Source organism: Herpailurus yagouaroundi, unplaced genomic scaffold, assembly GCF_014898765.1.
Source record: "Herpailurus yagouaroundi ecotype Mexico unplaced genomic scaffold, PumYag 139, whole genome shotgun sequence".
In the NCBI taxonomy this organism is placed as follows: Eukaryota; Metazoa; Chordata; class Mammalia; order Carnivora; family Felidae; genus Herpailurus; species Herpailurus yagouaroundi.
Genome location: NW_024412394.1, coordinates 17,756,185 through 17,778,479, shown reverse-complemented (window position 1 = coordinate 17,778,479; position 22,295 = coordinate 17,756,185). Strand labels below are relative to the sequence as shown.

Below are 22,295 nucleotides of genomic sequence, written 5' to 3'. Positions count from 1 at the left end.
TTCCCTAGATGACCCTACCTTAGTGCTCAGTACCATCGTTCATGAGATTATTTAAGTAAAAAATCTAGGAGCATTTATTCTTTTTTTTTTTTTTATATAAACCCTCTCACTTCTAAACCATCATCCAACAAGGGAATAGAATAGCTTCCTAACAGTCTTTTTTCTTCTTTTAGCCCAGAAACTATTTTTCACAAGGTAGCAAGAGTGATTATTTTCAACTTTCCAATTACTTTCCATTCCCCTAAAATAAAATGCAAACTTCAAGCCTATAAGTCTTGTAGTATCTGGTCCCTGTGACACTCTTCTTTATTTATCGTGGTCTTATGCTTTCTTTACCATGCTAAGCTTATTCTTACCCCGGGGGTTGCCTTTGCATTGGCTGTTTCCTCTGCCTGAAATATCCTGTTCTCATTTCTTTGCAGAGCTGGCTCCTTTTGTTCAAATGATAGCTCCTCAGAGAAGCCACCCCTGACCACCCTAAAATAATTATTCTTCCATTACTCTAGCCCTACTGTGCCTGCTTCATTTTTTTTTGTGAGAGTTACATTAGTTGAAATAATAATATTTTTTATGTAAGTATGTATGTATTTATTTATCTATCTAGAGACATAGACAGCAGAATGGGGGAGGGGGAGAGAGAAAATCCCAAGCAGGCTCCACACTGTTATTATGGAAACTGATGTGGGGCTTGAACCCACCAAACTGATATCATGACCTGAGCTGAAACCAAGAGTTAGATGACTGAGTCACTCAGGCACCCCTACTTGAAATTATAAGTACACTTATTTACTGGCTGATTTACTGCTTGTCTTTTATTTTTATTTTATTTTATTTTATTTTTTAAAACTGCAGTTTTATCTTACATTTATTTTTGAGAGAGAGAGCAAGTGCAAGAGGGTGCACAAGTGAGGGATAGGCAGAGAGATGGGGAGACACAGAATCTGAAGCAGGCTCTGAGCTGTCATCCCAGAGCCCAACACAGAGCTTGAACTCATGAACCATGAGATCATGACCTAAGCTGAAGTTGACACTTAACCAACTGAGCCACCCAGGTGCCCCTGTTTGCCTGTTGAAATGCAATCTTAATGATGGCAAGAAGTTTGTCCTGTTTGTTGTATATTTGGGGAATGCTCAACAAATATTAATTGATGGGTTGATCAAGTGAATTAATTATTGATAACCAAGGAGAATATTAATGCTGTTTGTCCCAAACCATTCAAGAGCCGACAGAAGAAACTGAGGCTTAAATGTAGGTCAGTGTCTTAAGGATTTATACATAACATGAAATCTGGAACCAAGACTTTCCTAGACCTCTTTTTTACCTGTTTCCTCCTTTCTTCTTTGAACTCCTGCTACTTTTAGCATTTGACATTTAGAGAAATTTCTACATAAGTCTTTTAATTACCATACTATTTCATGCTTCAATACTTTTTCTAATTTCTCTTAAATATTTTCATAGGTTGAAGGCTTATCTTGCACAGAATGACAAACTGTGGGGACTACAGTATAGGTTTTTAAAAAGTCAGTGCTGAGTGCATGGAACACACTAAGTAAATATTCATTTCGATATGTTAGTTATACCTGTTGGATATAACCAGCAAGCACATTTTTTCACAAAAGAATAAAATTCAGGGAAAGTATATATTGAGAAAATATGTGCAGAGTAGGAAAAGAAAAAAAAAGATAGGCAGTTACTGTCCCATTTACCGCTATAACTATTCAAATAGCTTTTCATAAGTTATTCTATTGGTTTTAAGAATCATCCCTCTGGGGGCGCCTGGGTGGCTCAGTCTGTTAGGCTTCCGACTTCGGCTCAGGTCATGATCTCGCGGTCCGTGAGTTCAAGCCCCGCATCAGGCTCTGGGCTGACAGCTCAGAGCCTGGAGCCTGTTTTGGATTCTGTGTCTCCCTCTCTCTCTGACCCTCCCCTGCTCATGCTCTGTCTCTCTCTGTCTCAAAAATAAATAAATGTTAAAAAAATTAAAAAAAAGAGAATCATCCCTCTGTTATAGGTGTTTATACCATTGAGAAAACATCTTTATGCTTTAAAAAGAAATACAGACATAATTGTGAGGTTTTTCTATGCTTGTGGTTTTTGGTGAGGATCACATTTCTGTGGAATCCGTAACAAGGGACAGGTGTCCCAGAGTATTTAATGAAAATTACATTTCAGAAATGAATGAGGACTGAAGAGTGTCTTAGTTTGTGCTGCTCCAAAGGCAGGCCTTGATACAAGGCTTAGAATCTAGTAGTTTGTGTGGGGGGTGAGGTCAGGAAAGCAGAGAAGTGGGAAAGTGAGACAGGGAAAAATGTGAAGCCAGGAAGGGTATAATCAAACTGGTGACCACTGTGGATAGCTGGAGCTCGTCTGGGCGGGGGAGAACTCCTGCAGACTCTGGGCACATAATTGAAACGTATCCCTGTTAAGCTATGAAGAAGCTAAGGTATTTATAATTCAAATCCCTGCTTGTCATTGGCTAAAGGATGCTTCTGGACATCAACTCACCAGCCTCTTGGCTTTCTCTGAACACAGGCCAGTTGTGCTCTTTCCTGTGGCTAGGAAAAAACCTTTCTCAGCATGAAGTGGTAGGTTTTTGCACTAACAGTCTTTGGTGTGTGAAGGCGAGTGCTAAAAACATGGGGGTTGACTTTGGAAATGTCTGGTGCAAACAGGATCTCTAAAGTGTTGATCAAATACTCCATGTGGAAGTAATATGGTGGTTTGATGAACTCAGATGGTTGCTTACCATGTGGTATACATGTACTTTTTAGGCAACAAACATGCTCTTGTGGCTGATTGTATACTTCATTTTTCTTCACTCTCTGACCTGGTTGTGAAATATGATTCAATGGTAAAACTCCAGAAGGTATCACAGTATAACATATTAGTTACTATTAGCATGTGGACAAGCATGAGTGTGTGTGTGTGTGTGTGTGTGTGTGTGTGTGTGTGTGTGTGTGGTTGAATTTATATAGAAAGGTACATATGACTGACTGCTTTAAACTCCTGATGTTTTAAAACTTTATAACATTTTAAATGAGGTTGCTGTAGGTACCAACCTCAAGGATTCCTGCAGTAGAACCTGCTGTTTACTGCTCTAGAAATACAAAGTGTGTCTTTTTGCAATGAAGGAGATAGTGCATTGTAAATGGTGCCTTCTGGGTGCTAACAGGATTGTAGTGTTTTTCTTTGGCTTCCAAAATATGAATATATCCTCCTTCCCTAATCCAAGTCCCTTTTTATTTTTTGAACCATTCCCTTCTGTGCTGCTTTCCAATTCCTGTACACAATCTGATAGATGAGAAAGGCACAAATTCAATCTTAAAAGAAGGAATGTCTATTTTGTATTTTTCCTCTCCAAGACAAGAATCTATAATCTTCTGTAGAACAGGGAGAGGCGTGCAGCAGAGACGAAAATGGAGGCCACTACAAACCAAGTCTCATATTTATTCCAAATGGTATTGAGTGTGATGCACCCTTATGTTCTTTCTCAACTTTATTAATAAATAATTTGGAGTCCATTGCCTTAGAGGTTTATTTTTAATTTGAAAAATACAGATTTTATTTGCACATATAAGTTCACAGCAAAACTACCAAGCCAGACAGATATCCACAGGTCCCGGAATATCGTCATATAGTCTGGCATTAGAAGCAAAAATTATCCATGTGGATCAGCTATAAGGAATACTGTGCCAGTGGGTTTTGCTATCTGTGTAATGCAGGGTGTGTAGCCAGGGGAAAAGTGAGCTGTTAATTTTGATTTGTACTTATCTGTAAGTTTGCATTTGAAGCCAACTTTGAAGCATGCATGGCAATAGAGTGCAAGGCAGCTAATCCCAAGCAGGAGATCCTCTGAGAACCATTTGCATTTTATTGTGGAAAGGATTACTTTTGGTTATGGAGGCAGCTGATGATCTGACAATTCAGAATCACTGACAAAAACAAAGTCTTGAAATTGATATCCCATTTAGGTGGGACTAGACAGGTGCCAGAGCTTTCCACTCTGGCTTCTTAGTCATTTCCAGTATGTCCCAGACTCCAAATGGATGGCTTTACCTCCCAGGCCAGTTTGTACATGTGGAGTACCCGTGTGGTTGAAAGAAGACTGGAAGAAATTAGAGCTTTACTCTCCATGGCATTTTACAATTTCTGGGCCTTGATTTGAAAGTAGAAGGGAGGTAAAATGGAAGGTAGCATTCCTTGAATAGCTTTTGCATGCTTGCTGGGTGCTGAAGTTGGCATTTTTATTCATTGCGCAAATGCCTTGTGGCCACCTACAGTCTACCCAAGCTCTAAGGATGGGAGCTCTATTTGTGAACAATGTTCCTACTTTCATCAAGCTTATGTTTTGGTTGAGAGATATATATATCTAAACAAGTAAGTGAAAATATTCCAATAGTGATGGGAGGTAGGAAGAAAACAGTATAGAGTTTTGGGTTAGAGAGGTAGATTGAGAGGTGTGTGTGTGTGTGTGTGTGTGTGTGTGTGTGTGTGTGCGCGTGCACACGCATGTGTATAAGGGAGTTGCTATTTGAAACAGAGTTTCAAGTGAGACCTGAGTGAAACTTGAAACAGAGTTTCAAGTGAGACCTCATTTCTAGTGAGACCTGAGTGAAAAGCAAAGAGTCACTGCTCTGAGCAGAGGTAGGAGCCTCCTGGGGACAGAGACCAGCCACAACAGAGGCTCTGAGACAAAATGGCCTCAAAGTGTCTGAGAGGTGGTGGAAAAGGAAATCAGTGGTACTGGTGTGTAATTAATGGGAGAGGGAGGAGTTGGAGGTCGCCAGGAATCAGCTCCTTCATAGGCCAGGGTGATTTGATAAGATGGTGTTTGTTGGAGGGTTTTAAGAAAGGCGGTGACAAGATTTTATTCACTCTCTGATAAGATCATGCAGCCATGGAATAAATGGAAAAGGGTGGGAGTCAGACTGGAAACAGGCAGTGTAGTTAGGAAGCTGAAGCTAGTGGGGGCTTAGGGATGCACTACCCCACAAGTGGTCTTCCGACCTGTGCTGGCCCACAGTCTTGTACCAGTCTGCAGTGAGATAATTTCGTACATGTATCACTTAGAAACACAGCAACTGGCAGAGTAGTTTTATATCTACTGACTCTAACAAATAAGGCGTGGGGCTTTTATATTGTATGTCTAATTTGTCAGATAATTTATGTTATATTTTTTAAAGTATTGCCTTTAATAGACTGGAAATTTTAAAACAAACGAAACAAAAATCCTGTTCTCCTGCCAATTTTTTTTCAGATGAGGTAAATTTGATGTGTTTAGGATAGTGGCTGCTGTAACTGACTTATCGGAATCATCTAGTACATTAGACATTCATTTGCATGTTGGGAGGACTTTGAGTCAACAGATATGTGTGAGCCCCAGACCTTTGTGTTTAAACACACACACATACACACACACTCACATACTTTCTCTCACTTACACACACACACACACACACACACACACACACACACACACACACACACTCCTCCCCAAGTGATTGTGCTGTGCTAAGGTTTGGGAATCACTACCTCTAGAGTAATATGCTTCCTTTGAAGTAAATAGACAAGATGTTAAGAAGACAACATTTTTAACTTAAAAAAGTGAACAGTTTCAATTTCTCACAGAAAATCAAGAATTTGCTCTCTGTGCCAAATACCAAAGGCACAAATATTCTTGCTTACATACACACTGGCTATATTTCTGAAGGGGAAAAGAATATGAACTACAAAGATATAGGAGTATTTACAATCTAAATTAAGTCTTTGAATAATAAGAACATATTAAACTTATTTCATTGTAGATTATTTTTCCTAGTATTGAAGTGAGTAGAATGACCTCAAAATGTCACTTTAATAACACAACACTGGATAAAAATGAGTTCAATGCTAAGTTTATTTTTTAAATTCTACATTGAATCATTATATTAAAAACCTAAACTCATGATAAGCTTTTCCCACACTTTCCTTGACATCATTCCCAGCAAAGTACTGTGATCTGGCCAAGACTTCTGGTCAAATCCACCTCCAGGGCAGGTGAGAGTTTCCCATTCTGTGCCACGTGAGGGTAAGAAACATTTTTCAAATGGTGTTACTTCTTGGTCGCTTCTTGAGAAAGAAAGTTATAAACCATTATGGAGACCTTAAAAGTGACTGGCCCCAAATCAAAAATAAAAGATGAGGTTGATAAAAAAGAAAATAAAGCTGGCATTTGACTGTCAGCCCATGGAGTGATGAAGTGGTTTCCAACTGAATAATGGGAAAGCTCCAGCAATGGGGACACATACGCTTAGCGGCTCACAGACAGAGTGGCCAGCGTGTTCTCAACTCTTTGTTGCTAGATCTTGAAATGTGTCCTTTTTTAAAGCTTTCTAGGCTTCTCTTTCTTCCCATTTGTCCTGGGAATGACAGCAAGATGGTATTATAAAATGGGAGAAGGGAGAGGGAGGGAGGGAGGGAGGGAACAGAATGGAGAGAATAAACGGTTTGTCTGCCAATATCTGTGCTTGCGGAGGCCTTTTTCTTCTAGCTAGAGGGGGAAATACCATTCTCTTTTCCCAAGCAATTATAGGCCCCAAAGATTGAAACTTGGTAGATAGCTCTTTAATCTCAGCCGATATTTATGGTTAAACATTAGACTTTTAGGATTCCAGATGTCAGGGTATTAAAATATAAAGGCACAGTGGAGTCTCAGAAAATATTAGAATCTTTGGGATACGTGGCTGCAGGGAGTTTTATCCCAAGCAGAAGAGGATAAAGCTTTCAGGGATCCTTTGTGAGACCCAAAGAGTACCTTTCCTTCACCTGATTCCCTCACTCCTGCTTGGCTTGCCCAGTGTCTAGGCCATGAGTGGCGTAGTAGTGTTTGATTGCATTTTGAAATCATCCATACTCTGAGTTGGAATGTTTTTCATGTGTGATTTGTAAAGGATGATGTGGAAAGGCATATGGGCCATGGCAATAATTTCCTTTGCCTCTCCTCAATCTGGACACTTTATTCCTGAGATTGTCTTGATCCTCAAATCTTCCATGAGCAGCTAATACTTGTGAAGTATCCACCATGTTTCTGACTCTGTACTAAGACCTGCAGATGAATTATCTCATGTAATGCCATCAACAGAATAAAGCCTATGAAATAGGCATTCTTATTCCCTACCTGTTATAGATACGGAAACTAATGTAGAGATATTCGGTAACGTACCTAAGCCATAAACTAATTAATAGAAGTTTCAGGACTGAACCTGTGTTTTTACCACTCTGCAATACTGTACACGGTACCCTCCACCTTCTTTCTCCACGTTCTCCAATGTAAGCTCTCTTAGACCTATTGGCTTTTCTCACACACAGAGTCCTGTCTACACAGAACAAAGCAAACTGAGACTGTGTCATTATTCCAGCAATTATCCATCCAAACTAGCAATAATAATAGTTACCATTTATCTGGCATATTCCATGTGTCAAACATTATGCTAAGTGGTTTATAAACATTCCCATTTATCCTTTCAACAACCTTAACATGTAAGGATTGTTATCCCTTTTCAGCATTTCAAGAAATAAGGGTTTAGAGAAGCTAACTAATTTTTCATGGTTCTGCAGCTAGAATGTGCAGAACCATGATTTAAATCTGTATTTGTCTGATTCCAAAATCTGGGCTTGGAACCACTTCTAGATAATTATCATTGTGTGGTCTGAATCATCTGGTGGGGTGCTGCACAGAGAGATATTTAACTAAATAATTCACATATTTCCATTTTACATGGTAGCAAATAGATTTTTAGGCTTAGAAAAGTAACTGTCAATTACTGTAACATTAAAAAAAACTTTTAATGTTTATTTTTGAGAGAGAGAGACGGAGACAGATGTTGGTAGGAGGAGAGGGACACAGAGAGAGGGAGACACAGAATCCAAAGCAGGCTCCAGGCTCCAGGCTCTGAGCTGTCAGCACAGAGCCTGACACAGGGCTTGAACTCACGAACTGTGAAATCATGACCTGAACTGAAGTCAGATACTTAACCAACTGAGCCACCCGGGTCTCCCTATTGTACATTTTTTGAAAGGCAATATAATAATGACCACAAAAAAGCCTCACTTAATTCCTCTTCTTCATATAGTTAGTCATGTTCCATGTATAAAATATGCTGACTCTGTCACATCCAAGAAAAGCATTTTGCCACTGTTAACTCCTGGGGACTGTGTGATAACAATAGAGTAACATGAAGTAAAAGCTTTGGTCATGAGATCAAAAACTTATTATGGTAATTTTCTGTAGCTTCCTCTTTTCCCCCAATAAATTGAGCAAGTTTTTTTTTTCCAACTTAGATGTTTATTGAGAGTCCATTGAGAGCAAAGCACCATGTACTGTTGGGGTGTCCTAGTCAGGCAGAGAAAAGACCGATACCATATGTTTTCATTCATATGTGGATCCTGAGAAACTTAACAGAAGACCATGGGGGAGGGGAAGGAAAAAAAAGTTAGAGAGGGAGGGAGCCAAACCATAAGAGACTCTTAAAAACTGAGAATAAACTGAGGGTTGATGGGGGGTGGGGGGAGAGGGGAAAGTGGGTGATGGGCATTGAGGAGGGCACCTGTTGGGATGAGCACTGGGTGTTGTATGGAAACCAATTTGACAATAAATTTCATATAAATAAATAAATAAATAAATAAATAAATAAATAAATAAAATATTTTTGGTGAAAGTTAAAAAAGACACATTGAGGTAAATAAGAAACCATCCGTGCCCTCATGCATCAGTGCAGGGGGGCGCAGGATATGAGATGGAGAAAATTAGTTAATATGAAATTGGCATAAAATGCGCTGGAGAGACCATGTATACGTGGCGATATAGACAAAGGCTCTAGGAAGGAAATGGAGTTTTCCATGAGCCTAGAGTGTTGGGTAAAGCTTTACAAGGCATACATGAAAGAGGCAAGTAAAAGAGGGTGTTTAGCAGCAGACATGGTGTGTTGCAATGTAACAGCTCCCCTGTGGAGTGTTCCCTGTTTTCCAGGGCAACTGGGGCTCTTGGATCTTTATGCCCTTGCTGTACCCATCACCGAATTCTATTTTAGCACATCTCGTGCTCAATTGCCACCATTGTTTAAGTCTGCTATGTCACCAGACTGTGAATACCTTGAAGGTAAACATCCTTGAATGTTTAGTATGAATCCCTGTAATGTAATATATGCTGAGTAAACGTTTGTTGAATGTGGGAATAAATGAATAGATGGGTGGATAAATGAGTGAAACAGTCAAGAATTCAAGTTTAGGTTGCCAGTCAGCTGTTCCACAAAGTTAATCGTATAGATCTACTCAATATATAATTTTTTTAAGCATTCTCAAAGAATGTTCTTATTCACTAATCTCAGGAAATTGTGCAAAATGTGGTCCATGGCTAAATAAACTTTGAAAACTCTGGCTATTCCCATTTTGGAGATTTGTCATGTACATTAAGATATTAAAGGTTCTGGGGCGCCTGGGTGGCTCAGTCGGTTGAGCGTCTGACCTCAGCTCACGTCACGATCTCGCAGTTTGTGAGTTCGAGCCCCGCATCGGGCTCTGTACTGACAGCTTGGAGCCTGGAGCCTGCTTCGGATTGTGTGTCCTTCTCTGTCTGCCCCTCCCCTGCTCATACTCTGTCTCTCTCTGTTTCTCAATAATAAACGTTAAAAAATTAAAAAAAAAAAAGATTTAAAGGTTCTGATAAGTTCTGCAGTGAAATTTAAGAATACTATTTAAATTTGTTTTACCCAGTATTTCTCAAACTTTTAAACTAGTGAATACTTGCTCATGCATATTAGTGTCCATTGGAATTACTGTACTTCAGAATATATTTTGGGAAATATTGGCTCATATGTATTAATTCATTAGTTTGTAGGATACATGCCGATTGGAAAGAAAAAAGACTACAGGATGTTTAATTTGAATCGTTCCTTAAAGGTTAATATGTTCCACTTCCCATTCAATGCATAGATGGTCTCTACCTTTAACTTTCCCAAGTGGGAATGCACTCCCTTACAGGCCTACCTAATATATTTGGAATAATTTTAATTGTTAGGATTCTTTCTGTGATTTCCACTACCAGTGACCTAGTTTACCTTTTGGTTTGACAGAGTATAGATCTAATTATTTCTATATTAAAGCCTTTTACATATTCAAAGCAGTGAAACAGTGATCGTATAATAATCCAATATGTTTCTTTCAAGCAAAGAAATTCCAAATTCCTTCTGTTAGTCAACATATGTTGGACTGTTTTTAGGTCTTCACTTTCTAAACTGGCTATTTTTGATATTCTTCAATCTGTCAATGATTTTTCATTGTCCAATAGAGATAATAATGCAAACCACAAATGTAATTTAAATATTTTAGTGGGCAGGTTAAAAAAAATAAAAAGAAATAGATGGAATTAAATTTAATAATACCTTTTTTTTAATCTGATGTATTAAAAATATCATTTTAGGGGCGCCTGGGTGGCGCAGTCGGTTAAGCGTCCGACTTCAGCCAGGTCACGATCTCGCGGTCCGTGAGTTCGAGCCCTGCGTTGGGCTCTGGGCTGATGGCTCAGAGCCTGGAGCCTGTTTCCAATTCTGTGTCTCCCTCTCTCTCTGCCCCTCCCCCGTTCATGCTCTGTCTCTCTCTGTCGCAAAAATAAATAAACGTTGAAAAAAAATAAATAAAAATATCATTTTAATATCACTGTAAAACTATTTTGATATTTTGCATTTTTTTCATATTATATATTTGAAATTTTGTTTGTATTTCACAATTACAGCCTATCTTAATTCAGAAACTACATTTTCATCAGATATATTTTATGTGTATCTAGATTTCATAAACTTTACAATTGAAAAAGTAGATTCACATGTACACGTTGTCCCAAATATACCTGAATAGTTTCTTATAACTAATTGCATATGCACTTTAAATTATAATTAACTAAAATCATATACAACTTTAAATTTAATTATCAGTTGTACTAGTCATATTTTGAGGGCTGAATGACTACATGTGGCTATGATTGCCATGTGAGTATCTTTTCTTCCCTAGTTCTGGAAGGTCAAATAAAGAGAACTGATTTTTTTTTTTAACCTTTATAGTAGACTCTGTTCATCTCTATTAAATTTCAGTCTTATGAGTAATTTTTTTATAGGTCATTAGATGCAGCTTGAGTTTCTTGGGATTAGATCCTAAGCTCAGAATTAGAAACCATTCTAGATACCACCTACTTGTTTCTGGGAATATAACTCAGTCAGTAAAATAAAGACGCTTATCTCAATTATTTGCCATTAGTAGGAGCTACCATTCAAATATCCAGTCCTCCACATAAAGCATCAAAGTTTTCTGAGACTGGGAATTTTGCTACTCAAGTTAAGGAAGGACACTCTACTGAGATGTCTATTCACATTTCTGTGCTTTGTTGTATAAGAAACTATAAATATCAATATTCCACAAAAGTAACCATTTTTGAATATGTGTAAGTAAATGAAATTACATGACTTTTTGCCATGATAATATACTGCCTCTCTTTGTCTTCATTTTCTTTACTTTTCTCTCTTTCTTTTTTTGCTGCTCCCTCCCCTCACTCCTCCCTGGATGATTTCTTGGACTTCATTCAATAGTCAACTGTGTCCCTAATCTTTAAATTTTAATAATAGAAGAATCCTGCATTGCTGAGTTCGATCTTTGGTTATGTTGGTATTGAAAGATTTAGAAGACAAAAGGTCAAACTTAAGCTTAGTTTATATCTAAGACAGATGGATGTTGTTTGTTATTTTTCTTTTCTTTTTTTTAAAGCTTTTAAGAATTTGTATTTTATTATTATTATTATTATTATTATTATTATTATTATTATTTTGAGAAAGAGAGTGCACTGATGTGTGTGTGGGAGGGGTGGGGAAGGACAGAGAGAGAGGTAGAGAGAGAATCCCAGAATCCCAATCAGAATCTGTGCTGTTAGTACAGAGCCTAACATGGGGTCAATCTCACCAACCATGAGATCATGACCTGAGCTGAAATCAAAAGTCAGATGGCTAATCGACTAAGCCACCCAGGTGCCCCTGGATGTTGTTTGTTCTATTTGTTTGATTACTTTATATATTCTTATGTGTCTCTGTGTGTGTATGTGTTTGTATGTGTGTGTGTGTGTGCACACATGTGTGTTTTTTTTATTTAAAAAAATTTTTTTTAATGTTTACATTTATTTTAGAGACAGAGCATGAGTGGGGGAGGGGCAGATTGAGAAGGAGACACAGAAAGTGAAGCAGGCTCCAGGCTCTGAGCTGTCAGCACAGAGCCCCATGTGGGGCTCGAACTTGTCAACCGTGAGATCATGACCTGAGCCAAAGTTGGACACTCAACCAACTGAACCACCCAGGCACCCCCACACATGCGTGTTTTAATGGAAGGAGATACTTGACCAGTCCCATAAGTAAATAAAATGCTTGTGCCTTACCAATAGGTACTAAACAAGTTTGTGACTCGTATCTTCTCATTTCAATATTATAGACCTGAAGATTCTTTGATTTGGTTCTCAGGTTTTTCTCCATATATTTGCACAGTGATTTGATGTAAAAACTAATGCTATTTTTGCAATGGTTTGAATGTAATTATTAAAAATATCCTAAAAGTAGATGTTTCAAAGGAACAAAAAAACATAAAGGCCAGAAAAAGATCCAAATGTATAAATTACTTCATGACAAAGATGACATTTTAAATCATGAGAAAATAGAAATTATCCAATTAATGACATAGAGACATTTGAATACTCAGGGAAAAAATTGAGGAATTTATACCTTTTTTTAATAAAAATGAATTCCATATGGATTAAAGATGAATATATAGACTTACTAGAAAACATTGGTGAGATTGTACTGTTAAAATTATGGAGATCTTTCTTAGCATAAGTCAAAATCCAGGAAACATTTGATAAATATTCGATGACTGTATAAGAATTAAAAATTTGTGCAAAGAATATCAAAAGTTAAACTAAAACAACCAAGAAAAGGTTACATCTCATAAAGAGCAACTTACCTTATAGTACCAAAAAATTCTCACTAATATTAAAGAGCAAAAAGGAACAAACCAATTTCAAAAATATTCAAAAGATTCCAAAATCAATTTCACAGAGAAATACATACAAATCCCAATAAAGATATAAAAAGCCCAATTTCTGTCATAATCGAAGGACAAATTTTTTTTCTTTTAAATGTTTATTTATTTTAAGAGAGAGACGGAATATGAATGTGCACGCGAGCAGGAAAGGAGCAGAGAAATAGGTAGAGAAAGAGTCCCAAGCAGGCTCTGTGCTATCAGTGCAGAGCCCAATGAGGGGCTCAATCTCACCATGAGATCATGACCTGAGTTGAAATCAAGAGTCGGGACTCTCAACCAAGTGAACCACCAGGCTCCCCAAAGTCCAAGTTAAGAACTATTAAACTGAGTCATGCTGCCTGGATTTTGTCTACTTACTAGATGTGCAGCTCTAAGCAAATTTTTTATTCTCTCTGAGCTTCAGTCTCCCTATTTAGGAAGTGGAGACATCCATATTATATACTCATGATTATTGCAAGGATTAAAATAGAGAAGCTCAACGAAAGTGTCCACCACTCTACTAAGACAGTGGTGACCACTTCTCCCATAATTACTATTAATATTATTGTTTTGGCAATGATTTCAAAAGTGTGATCATCTCTATTGTTGGGGAAAATGTAGAGAAACAGTTCTCAGACTTTGTTCTCAAATATCATTTGATGTGGCCTCTTGGTATCTGGTAACCATCTAAAAGTTCTAACTCAGCGGCTCTGCTTTTAAGACATTATCCTAGAGATTTTTGTTGAATGAATAAACAAAACAGTAAAACATGCAATGAAAAAGAAAACACTCCCTGCCTCTTAGCCCTCTGCTATCCTGATCTTCTGTACTACTGCTCTGAGGGAACAACTGGGAAGTTGCCATTTTTAAAATCATGTATATGTATTACTTATTTTAATAAGAATAATGATAGTAAAACTCATTTATATAACAAATGGAATCCTGAAAAATGAGTTGGTTATTATGTAAAGCATGTCAAGAAAAGGGACACAGAAGAAAAGAAATTTTCCTAGACCTAGAAGCCAATCTTTTTACTATGGATTTAGGGGCTCCCTGTAGGACCCAATTCCAATTTGCTTAACTCCCTCACAGGAGAAATATTAATAAAAATTGAATGTAAGTTTCTGAAAGTAATTGCCATGGAGAAAGGGAGTTGAAGCTGATTTTTTTTTTTTTTTTATGTGGCTGTGGATAATAATCTCTTCCCTTTTGGGTGATGTTGGTGGGATACAACTCTACTTGAGTATTGCCCATGTGGAAACCAGACTATCCGTACATCTAGGCCATATTCTCTCTGTTTGAATGCTGTACAGGCAAAAGAGCAGATCTAGAGCTATAAAAGACACAATGTATATGAAGTACTTAGCCACAAGGCTGGCTTGGGATAAGCACCAAGTCAATACTAGTGACCACTATTCTGTTGCCACCGTTTATCATGGCTCTGGCTGGGGTGATTACGTGAACATTTCAGGCATCATATCTCAAAGATTCAGTAGTTCTAGTTTTCTATTGCTGCCATAACAAATTACTACAAGTTTAGTGGCTTAAAACGACACCCATGTATTGTCTTACAGTTCTGCAAGTAAGAAGTCTGTTAGCCTTGGCTGATTTCTCTGCTTTTAGTCTTTCAAGGACCAAATTAAGGTATTGGTAGGACTGTATTCCTTTCTGGAGTATCTAGGGATGAATCCTCTTCCAATGTCACTCAGGTTTTTGGTAAATTCAGTTCTATGGTATTGTAGGACTGAGGTCCCCATTTCCTTGCCTGTAGTCTTGGAGGTCATGTTTAGCTTCTAAGGCTACCCACGTTCCCTGACTTGTCACCTCCTTCACCTTTAATGCCAGCACTGGTGGAATATGTTCCTCTCATGCTTTGAATCTCTCCTGTCTTCTCTTCTTCTGCATTTCTTTGATTCTAGACAGAGAAATTTCTTTGCTTTTGAATGGTTTATAGGATCAGATCTGACACACCCAGATAATTTCCCCACTTTAAGATCCATAACCTTAATCATTTTGGCAAAGTCCCTCTGCTATATTCACATGTTTAGATTTAGGGCAAGAACATGTTTTAGAGGATGTTATTCAGCCTACCCTAGTTCTTTGTAAGGTCTTAGCTTTAGCTGTAAATGGTGGAAGAATAAGAAATATTAACTTGGAATACTGTCGCTATCTCTGAAAGATTTCTTCTCTTTCAGGGAAAAAGTAAGACATAGTTTATCTTGCTTCAGAGGCATTGTACAAATATGGATGACCAGTGTCTGTTCTGTAGGTTGAACATCAAGTTTTGATGGAAAAATTATCAGTATAACCTGATTTATTTGATGTGATTATGTACCATTATGACTCATAACCTGATTTTTGTCTCATTTTTTGTTATAAGTTGAAGCAAGAAATATTATTTTGGTAAGCCTTTAAATATATCTTTTGTTACATTTATTTTAACTACAACTGTTTGTTGTACCCTACCTTTGATGTATTTATTCCTTATGCTAGCATTTGCCTCCTCTGCCAATTGCCCCTGAGTTAAGGGAAACAGAATTTAGGCATTAGAAACTCCTTGATGTCCGATGCCTGATGATGCTTGGTGACACCATTGTGAACTTCTATAATAAAGGAAAGCAGCTCATTTTCCATGGCTCTCTCAGACACATCTATGGCCCACCTAAATAGCTGAGTATGAGCTTGCAAAAGCTTAGATGAGGGAGCACTGCATTTTGCAGCAATTAATTTTGCAGAGAAAGCAGTCTGTTTAAAAAGATGCCTGCAGCACTCACTAAAATGGGGGTTGTTTTTCAAGGCCACCAGAGCTGCAGTGGGCGCAGGCTGGCTCATCAACAAAACAACAATGCTAAAATATGGCCTCCTGGGTTTTGCAAAAGAAGGGACTAGAGGGGGCGATGAATTATGCTCACCTGCTAGAGCTGGGTGAAGACTGTAATTGTTTAGCCCCCTAGCACTTCCCCGTAAGGGTTAAAATGACAGAGATATTAGTTGGCAATGGCTAAAATTGTTGGTTTGAAGCTCTCGGCAATACGCACACTGTTATTTACCGGACTTGGTCGATTTACTTCTTAATGCAATAATGACCTGTGAAATGAAACGTGAGCTAGACAATTGTTCCTCATTGTTTCCAGTAAAACATTCTTTCATACCCCATTAAACCACCATTAATTCCATATGAAAGAGAGTCACGCACAAGCACCCGAATGTCTCTCTCTCTTTCCTGGACTTTTTCGCCCCCATGTTCCCATTTTATTTTTCTTCTTTTTCTTTGTATTTCCCTTTTTCCTCCCATATCTCCAAATGGAATAGGGACATAATGGAGTATGTGGTGGGAAATTCCTTTGAAGTCCATGCTGAGTTACATTTCTTCTGAAATGCACAAGGTTTTAATTGCCAAACCTCAACCTGGTTCTCCATGAACATGAAAATAGCTACAGAAACAGAAAAAGTTTTAAAACAAGGAGCAATGGTTTAGCCTTGCTTAGAAAAGATCAAAATGCCTATTTGAGATGGGTAGGCACTGTCTCTCCCACATTGGTGGCTGAATAATCACTGTGGAGAAGCCAACCACATGAACCCGCGAGGCACCTTCACTGGTCTGGGGAGGGGTCCTTCCCTCAGCAGAAACACACAGCAGTCACAGAAAGGCCGTATCTGTTCCAGCAGCCTAACTTCGGACCACTTCTCCTGCTCCAGGGTCCTACTCTAACTTCATAGCTAAGAGCCCCAACCAAGAAGTGCTGAGCCACATGGCACAAGAGGTACTTCTATAGCATTTCACTTCTCCAACCATTTTCTTCCTATAGCCTCATAGTTGGGTCTTGTCTTAATTTCCTCCATTGTGTGACTGGAATGTTCTGCTATCCATTTTGCCTCTTGCAAAATGCATGGTCACTTCATCGCTCTAATTTTTCCTCTGTGGTCATATTGCTTTCTCCTCTTCTGCAGTTAAATCTTCCTTGGCTTCCTAACAAATATGAAGACATTTATGGTTATATTTGGAGTCCACCTCGATAAGGCAAGATACTCTCCCACCTCAAGATCCTTAGTCACATCTGCAAAGTTCCTTTTGCCATATAAGGCAATTTTCCCAGGGTCTGATGATGAAGACATGGGTGTCTTGGGGCCATTGTTCAGACAACATGCTCAGTGATTCCAAAATTAAATATATACATATTTCAATTTGTATTGAAATACAACAAATCCAAAATAACATCTCACCATTGATTTTTAAATATTCCTTTAATATTTTTCATATCATTTTAAAATATTTTTAAGTATTATTTTTAAATATTCTTTTAACATTTTTCACGTCTAGTTTTGGAGGTATGTTTATCATCACTATTGGAAATTCTCAACCATTGGTTTACCCACCTCCCTCAAAATTGTTCACCTGAATCTAAATTGTTCTTGAGCAGCCAATCAGTTTGTAGGCATAAACTATGGCACTGGTCTACCTGATAGTACTCAGCCATGAGAAAGGCTACTAAATTCCCCGTATTCCCTCTCTAAGGAAGGAAATAGTAGCTGGGTTCATCTCCTCTTTCTAGTTTCCTGTTGAAACCATATCTGGCATTTTTCTTATTTTTAGTTGATACCACAGAGATCCCAGGAATAAAACGACTCCTTTGCAATCATATAGCTTTGCAGACCAGTCTTATAGTCTCTTTTCAAGCCAGTATTCCCCCCACCCATATTAGAATGTCTTTTAATAAAAAGTTAATTAAAAAATAAATTAGTAATTAGTAAAGTAAATAAGTGATTAATGGTTCATTTAAAACAAACTTCTTTTTTTTCCTTAAAAAAATGAAAATCAATTGAGAGTAACCCTTTACTGTTCAGAGTGTACCTGTTACTATGGCTATTTCATCTTTCAAGAGTTTAAGGAGGGCCTACCTGTCCTTCAAGGGGATGCCCTTTCCACTCCAGGAACAAATGAAGTCTTTCTCCTCAGAAAACCTTGGAACTTACTGGGGAGGTCATCATGATAACTGACTGGAAGAATTCTTAGGACCTGAGTGAGATCTCAACCACCAGCCCATTCCAGGTTTTTGACTTTGTTGTGAGAAAGAATTCAAGCATTAGTCAGAGTAAAGTATAGCAGAAGAAGCTTTATTGCAAAGTGAAAGTATATTCTCAAGATGTGAGAGAGGGTAAGCTCAAAGGAGAGCCCAGGAGGGATTTGGATTTCTGTCTTTTACTGACAGTTGTTAACAAGGGCTATAATATTTATTACTTGAGGTGGGAATTTCTTGGAAGCAGGGCTATGTGCTTTTTCTTCTGTATTTGGTCAGCGGTTCCTATCATGGCATCATTAAGGAGGACATTTTAGCATGTTCATGTACTGTAAAGAAGAAATAATGTGACCTTTGGCTTATCTTGTCAGCTATCTTGGGCATGTCTGGTTTGATCCAGTTTCTTGTGGTTTTGTTTTGGAGTGCTACCAGGACAGGCCTCTGACTTCTTCATAGTGGAGCTTGACTTCCTCTTTGCTGGCCTCCAGGCATCCTATTAAAACCTAACCATGTACTCTGACAATCATTCATATTACATTTTTTTAGAATGGTTAATTATGTTGGCATATGGTGGTGACTTCTTTCCCCAGTTTGATTATAACCTCATGGAGGACAGGATAGATATATTATGCTAATTTTTGTTATTTAACCAATATGTGTTTATTCTCTATTACAAAGTAATAATAGGGGTGCTTGGCTAGCTCAGTTGGTAGGACATGGGACTCTTGATCTCAGGGTTGAAAGTTCAAACCCCACGTTGGGTGTAGAGATTACTTAAAAATAAAAAAAAAATTAAAACAAAGTAATAACATATACTACTATTATGGTAGCTTTCATTTACTGGGTATCTCTCACATGCCAGCCCTTGTGTTAGGTGTTTTATATATCATATCTTTATAATAACTTGCAAAGTAAGCCTAATTTTCATTATTCTATGAGTTAAACTGAGGCTCTCAGAATTTAGGGACTTTGTTTACGATGATATGTCCAGTGGTAAAGTCACAATTTATATCCAAATCTGTCTGAATTCAATGCCTAAGTTTTTTTTCTAAATGCCCATGACCCTTCCTGTACATAGGCTGTCTGGAGAATTATATGTAAGTGAGATTCATCTTTGACCCTCAAGGAGATCATTTAATACAGTAGTCCAAACATCTGACTAAAATGAAGCAATATAAGGTAAGCACCTGCAAATACAGGAAGAGTCCTTTGAGCAGACTGGATGGGTGGGATTTTGACAGAGGAATAAAGAACTTCCTACACTGGGGCATGAATAAAGGACACAGATAACACAGGGTGTGGATATTTTCACAGATTAAAGTATGAGAGACATTGAAAAGAAAGGGAGAGCAGAGCCATATTTTTGGATCCCCTTGAGTGCTGGACTCAAGTATTTCTATTTACTTCAGTAGCTGTGGGGGTGTGGGTGACTTTGAAGATTTTTGAATAGAGGAGGAGCCTATAGGAAGCTGTAGTTTACAAAGATTACTCAGGCTGTAGGAAGTAGGGTGAAGATTGAGTGGGAGCAGGGACCAAATGTGACTTGTTAGGACACTGTTTCAGTTGTTTAGATTTAGAGGAAATGCATTGAGTATCTAGAGGAGATTGATAGCAATCAGAATGGAGAGGATGGTACAGATTAAAGAAATGCAAAAGAGAGGAAGTAGAAAGGGCTTCCCTACTCCTGACTTGAGGAGATCAACATAGCATATTTTGGGGGAATGGAGGTTCTAATAGCAGATATGGGGAAGTAAGATACAGAGGATGATTGCTTAAGCTGTGCCTTTAGTCAGTTTGGGGTGCCCACTGTATGGGGCAGGAGTTATTCACATATGCATCTGGTGGCTGGAATCTCTGGGATTAGAGACTAGAAGGTAAATTGCAGCTAGAGATAAAAATTGAAATTTATCTGGAATTAGGTGGTAGGTGAAACATTAGGGGGAAAAAAGATGCCAAGGAAGGAGAAAGCAAATAAACTGAAGTCACAGTGCTGATGAGTGCATGGCATTGAGTAAAACTTTTGTTTGAAAGTGGGTGAGCAGATGAGTGATGCATGGCATCGTGTGGTTTATTATAGGGACAAGGAGGCACAAAGGTAGGACTATCCACCATGGGAGCTAAATTTCTCACTATATGCTTAGTTGCTGGGTTCTGGGGTACTCAAGGAAAAATAATAACTATGACAAAGATGGGATGGGGTGTCATCCAATGGGAGGAGAAGCTGGGCCAGTCTTGTGCACTGATGGTAGAAATAGGTGCAGATACAGTGTGAGGTAGGAGATTAGTTCATCCTGGGTCTTGCCAGCCCCTAAATACTTCCCCTAGCCATACTGCCTTCTCCTTTTTAGCCTAGAACTGCTATCTTTGCTGCTAGAGAAAGTCCTTAGAAAGTCAGTGTTAAGGTGTACACATTCATTCATTCATTTATTTTTTCAGCAGATATTTATTGGCAGCTACTATATACTAGGTATTGTGATAGAGCTGGGTGTACAGAACGTCAAAATTCCCACCCCTCATATCTTATTAGGGAAAGTAAACAGTAAGAGACAAATGTATACATAAAAATAAGTGAATATTTGATTATATATATGATAAATGCTATAATAGGAGTGTCATAAGTGCACCATAATTTAGAATGGTAGAGATGGGTGGCAGGGAATCAATGAAACATGCTCTTGGAAGTGATATTTAAATTGAAACCGAAATTGAGTAGGCATTGATCAGGTTATGTGTGGAGGAGAAAGCCTTCTAGGCAGAAACACACCCCAAGACAGGAGGGGAGGAACACTGGAGGAAGGAAAGCCAGAGGGACTGCATAATGGTGGGGACACAAATGAGTAGCCTGTGATGGGGTTGGACAAGTGGATGAGAGCCAGATCCTGAGGAGCCTTGTGAGATATTTTGAGAACATAAGATTGTATTCTATCTGCAATGGAGACTGATGTAATTGACTTAGCCTTTTTAAAACTTTGGGAGAATAGGGGTGCGTGGGTGGCTCAGTTGGTTAAGCATCTGACTTCAGTTCAGTTCATGTCATGATCTCATGGTGTGTGAGTTTGAGTCCCATAGAGGGTTCTGGGTTGACAGCTTGGAGCCTGGAGTCTGGAGCCTGCTTCAGATTCTGTATCTCCCTCTCTTTCTGCCCCTCCCCCACTCATACTCTGTCTCTCTCGAAAATAAATAAACATTAAAAATAACTTAAAACTATGGAAGAAGAAATAGAAGTTTGCAACAATAGATAAGAGAGAGATGAATTAGTAGTTCTACTGCAGTGATCCAGGTGATAAAATATGGTGACATGGATTGTTCTTGTAGCAGTGGAAATCCAATTTTCTAATAATTTGGAATATATTTAGTAGAAGATATCAAAATATGATTGGTGATAGAACTGATTAAAAATGTTTTGTTCTTCAGCAATGCCCCCTTGCCCTGACTCCATGCATGTACATCTGAAAGCTTTCCTAATTGGAATGCCACATACATGTCATATGTTGAGATTCACTAAAGTTAAAGCATTCTTTAAAACACACATAGTAATATCTCCTTTAAGACTTTCTTTTATTTCACAAAAATTTATGGTGATAAGACATGTGTCAGAAGCTGTATTAGATACTGTAGATACAACTATGAGTAAAGAATGATCCTGCTCTTGAAGAGATGCTAGACCTTGCTTGGTTTATGAATTTTGCCAAGAACATGATAAAGTTTTTGCTACAAGAGAGCGATGCCATTTATTGTACAGTGTAATTAGTCTGATTAAAATATTGGAAAATTAGTTCTGCTATTATAAGAGATATAATATCTGGAAGGTAATTTACACATTATAAAGATAGTAACAGATATTGTATCTTTGGTTCTCACAAAACTCCTCCAAGTCTGTGGTTCTCAATGGGCTGATTGAGTTTGCTCTGAGGGGACATTTGGAAATACAGATCTTCCTCAATTTATGATGGGGTTACCCTTCATAAGTTGAAAATATCTTGAGTCAAAATTCCATTTAATACACCTAACCTACCCAACATCATAGCTTAGCCTAGACTACCTTAAATTTTCTCAAAACACATACATCAGCTTACAGTTGGACAAAATCACCTAACACAGAGTACAGTGTTGAATATCTTATGTAATTTATTGAATACTGTATGGAAAGTGAAAAACAGTGTGGTTGTACGGGTACAAGTGACTGTACC

At 38.1% G+C, this 22,295-nt stretch overlaps 1 protein-coding gene across 3 annotated transcripts in view; it reads left to right on the top strand.

Moving 5' to 3' along the window:
* Positions 1-22,295, top strand: part of PKHD1 (PKHD1 ciliary IPT domain containing fibrocystin/polyductin) — a 475,556-nt gene that overhangs the window by 368,468 nt on the left and 84,793 nt on the right. The window lies entirely within an intron of this gene.